Here is a 4144-nt window from a genome sequence, read left to right as displayed (position 1 = left end):
GCCCCTATGCCATCACCCAGCACCTGGGGTTGACCCAAGCCTGCTGTCAGCCCAGGGCTGCTCTGCCCCAGCTCAAACTGCTGTGGTCCAGGGTGTATGTGCAGGCACTGCGCTTAGGAGCAGCTGACACTAGAGTGTATTTCATTGCACTAATAGAACGTGTAAATGCAGCCACTGCATGGTGATGATGATGAAGCAAGTGTTGCCACAGTCATATGTCGGAAACATGAGGGCCAGAAAGCTAGCAACAGGTAGAAAAGTCAATGTCAATAAGACCTTGGGCACCCAAAGGAGGGCCATAAGGGCTTTCAGAGATTTTGTGATCAGTCATCTGAGCTTGAGCACTACAGCTACAGCCAGCATTGTTGGAGAGGCCCCAAGAGTGTAGGCTCACCTTAAACAGTCCAATGCCCATTCTCAAACCGTTAAGAGCAGTCCAGGCCCTGCAGGGTAGATGCCATCTGGAAGGGGTGTAAGATAGTGTTGGGGGATGAAGTTCAGTCCAGGGTGCATGCTGTTATATAACACCCACACCAGTCCAGCCTTGTGTGCTGGATCTGGCATGTAGGACTGGTCTGTGGCCCCAATCCAGCCTGCAGACTGGCCCCACCTCCAGCCCAGTGGTTCTAGATGAGTTTGATACTTCTGATTTATCCAAAAAACCATTAGAAGGCCACAAGAGACTACTGTGAAGAATTACAATTTAATACAATATCGACGTAGAAAGTTTTAACAGTTATATCATCACAGTTTGATTTTTCTGATGGTTTTATTTAAGATAGTAAAGTATGTTTTGCAGTCTCTCACATAGAACTGACACTGAAACTAAATCTGAAAAAACTGCCCTATGTTATAGTAACGTATTGCCAGGGCTGTCCCTGGGGGTGTGAATCAGGGTGACTGCCCCAGGCCCCGTGCTTTGGGGGCTCTGTGCTTTGGGGGCTCCGAGGAGCTGGGCCGGCTTCACATCTGGCTGCTTATCACCACCCCCCTCTGCCACTGCCGCTGCGTCCGGGGCCCGCACAAGCTGATTTGCCCCAGGCCCTGCACCCTGTTATGCTCATCTCTGTATATTGCTGGACTAAACTGTTCTCCTTTAAGTTCCATACCAGTAAAATTAACAGTATCTGACAATTTAACATCCATGCTTATTAGCCATGAAGCAAAAATTTTTTGTTATTTCTTTCATTAGACCTACTGTAAAGTGTTGGCCTGATTTTAAGAATCAGCAGCCAATACTCAATTGTAGGCAGGGTGCAACATCCCTAAAATGACCAATCACAACACATCCAGTTGATAACTTGGAGACCTTTATTGGTACACAGTAGCAGCATGTGACAATTAGCAAGCAAGCAAATACTCTCACCATACTCTGTGCCCCAGGGATGCACACAGGAAGATGGACATCTGGCCAGCATGTGGGTCTCTTGCTTCATTTTGCGGTGGTCTTGCCTGGAGGAAGTTGCTGAATGATAAACACACCCTTTCTTTGTTCCCCTCAAGTTTTGTATCTTTAGTTCATTCATTGTATACCTAGCTGGTGCTCATTCATTGGTGGTCTGGTCTGATGTACCTTGTCCAGACAACGGAGGTACTGTCTGTGTGTGTTTCATGCACCAGGTGTCTGTCCCAGCTGCCAACGAGAGGATTCGGGATTGAAAGAGTGGTCGGGAGTGAAAAGGTAAAAAACGTTTATTGATTTAACAAATACACATCTACGCGTAGTATAGACAAGACAACAATAGCAGACAATAATATTTCGCGTTGGCAATTTATCGGCAGTCCTTTCTGATGCTTGATGTACAACAAGTCTCTCTCTCTAAAGCTCAATGAAGTCAGGCATCCCCAATCTGTGCTGTCCAAGGGGTACTGCGAAGAACCCTGATTTTTGGTCCTCGGGCTCCTCGAGATCTGCCGGCCCACTGAACCCTGGTCAGCAGCCTATCTTCAAAATGGTAGCTTCCTTCAGAACGCTGCGTCTTCCTTCTGCCAATTTCTGGGCATGCCAGCAAATTTATAACTTCCTAAGCTACACTGTTGGCTTACAGCCACTCACAATCTTACACCTGGATCTTTCCTTATATAGCTAACCAATAGCAATACAAGCATGTGCGTTACGCCATACAAGGTTAATTTTAGCTGTGCCACTACTTAACGGCTTACCAGGCCTCATACCAGTTGTCTTTAAACTTTTAACTGAACCTCTTAGCTATAATACATTTTGTAATACATAAACAACAGGAAACACCTGCAATACACACAACAGGAAACCTTTGGTCTTGCTCAGTCTTGGGGCACTCAGCAAGCACTTCACTGCAACCAGGCACAACTCTTGACTGTCACAAGTGTCTGGTAAAATGTGATTATATAGTTGGAATCTTTCCATCCCTAACTGGGACTTTTAGATACCAAGACAGGTTAATCTCTGCAGCTGCACTGTTATCTTTTGAATGTTTAGGAGGTGGGCCGCTTCCCTTCTCAAGGCTCATTAGACAATCTCTACTCCCTACAAAAAATTTTCTAACTCTGGAATGTGTGAGAACTGCTTTGTTACAAAGCTGTTCCCCTGGTAGGCCACGAGAGCTTGATTTTGCTTTCTAGCATGCTAGCTAGCCACACTTATATTGAAGATATTGAATGATAAGCAATGAGTAGTAAATAAGCACTAAAATTCTAAAAATTTGAAATGTTAGTCATCATAAACTTGGGAAGTCTGTCAGACAACCTTTCCAACCTCAAGTGTCCTTCCCCAGGACCTTGCCACTTGACGTTGCCTAGACTATCACAGTTACAATAGTGCTCCAAATCTATTACACTTATTAGCCATAACAGTCGGCACTTTACTGGGGGGATCCTATTTGGAAGTTTTCCTGACAGTGGACATCTATTCTACTTTTGCTTATTTGAATTTACCTTCAAAGTGACAAAAGCAGGTTTCATACTTTAAGAGGGAACCCTCCTTCTGGCCAGGGGAACTTGGGTGGATCGCTTTGTACATTCACTGGTTTTAAATGGAAGGAGAAGTTTAGGTTGACTGAGCATGAGTTGCTTTTGCTCTAGCACTGGATCAGCTTTTGAGTGAATCACCCAATAAATCAAGCATGATTGTGCTCATATTTGCATTACAAAAGGGGAAAATTGTCCCTTGTGTGAAAGGGAGGGATTCCAACTTTAACACCCTACTGGTTACAGAAATTAGCAGGCCTTTATCTCATTTGCTTGATGTGCCATTTGGTCTGTTTTAACACCACTGTCCTTTTCAGTCAGTGGCTGCTCCTATGGAGAACTGGAGTCTGTCTGGGGAATCACCCTTTATTCAGCAGAAAAAACTCTTAAGGAAATTTGGTTCAGATCTTTCTTAAACTTTCAGGAGAATGAAATGTCATTTCCTTCCATCTTTTGAAGTTTAGATGGCTAGCATTACAATTTATTGATATTTTGAAAATAACTCTCGTTTTGGAGGCACGAGTCCAAGTGAGGTCTTGCTCACCATTGTTCTGTGTGTACAGGCTGCTGGAATCTGTGTGCTCTGAGAAGTGGGTGCTAGCAAGCAGCTTTCTGGAGTCCAAATGCAATGCAGAAAAAAATTACTGAAACCTGTGTTCGGTGGCAAAAAGCTCTGAGTGGTTCGTTGTCATTTAGACAGCTGGTCTGTATACCAGTTGGTCCAACTCAGTAAAACTACCCAGGACAATGGTAGCAACTCTGTGCATAAATTATACTCCCCTAGGTCATTACAAAGAAACAAGTCTTGTCGCACCTACATTTATATAATAAATGCTAATTTTTATGCTAATGTTTATCTGTCCTGCCAAAAGATATCCATTTCTACTTTATTCGTTGTCAAGTTCATACCCAGCCCCTTCCATTTTTCTATTATTGTATTTACTCAAATCCAAGAAGACTTTGAATTTAAGGTAACTCCCACCCTCAGTAATTAGAGCCTATACATGAAAAATAATAAATGTGTTATAATTTTCCATGCATAAAATCTAATTAGTGGAAGATCATCTTAAATTTGTTCCCCCCACTCCTGTGATGGGGGAAAAAAGTGATGGGAGTTGACAGACCCTGCCCCTTGCCTGCCCCCGTATGTGCTTCCCTACTGCTTGCCCTTCCATGTCTGTCCCTGTGGCTTGACCCC

This window comes from Alligator sinensis, unplaced genomic scaffold (assembly GCF_000455745.1).
Source record: "Alligator sinensis unplaced genomic scaffold, ASM45574v1 scaffold73_1, whole genome shotgun sequence".
Classification (NCBI taxonomy): domain Eukaryota; kingdom Metazoa; phylum Chordata; order Crocodylia; family Alligatoridae; genus Alligator; species Alligator sinensis.
The sequence above is the reverse complement of the archived record's forward strand: the minus strand, read 5'-3'. Positions refer to the sequence as shown.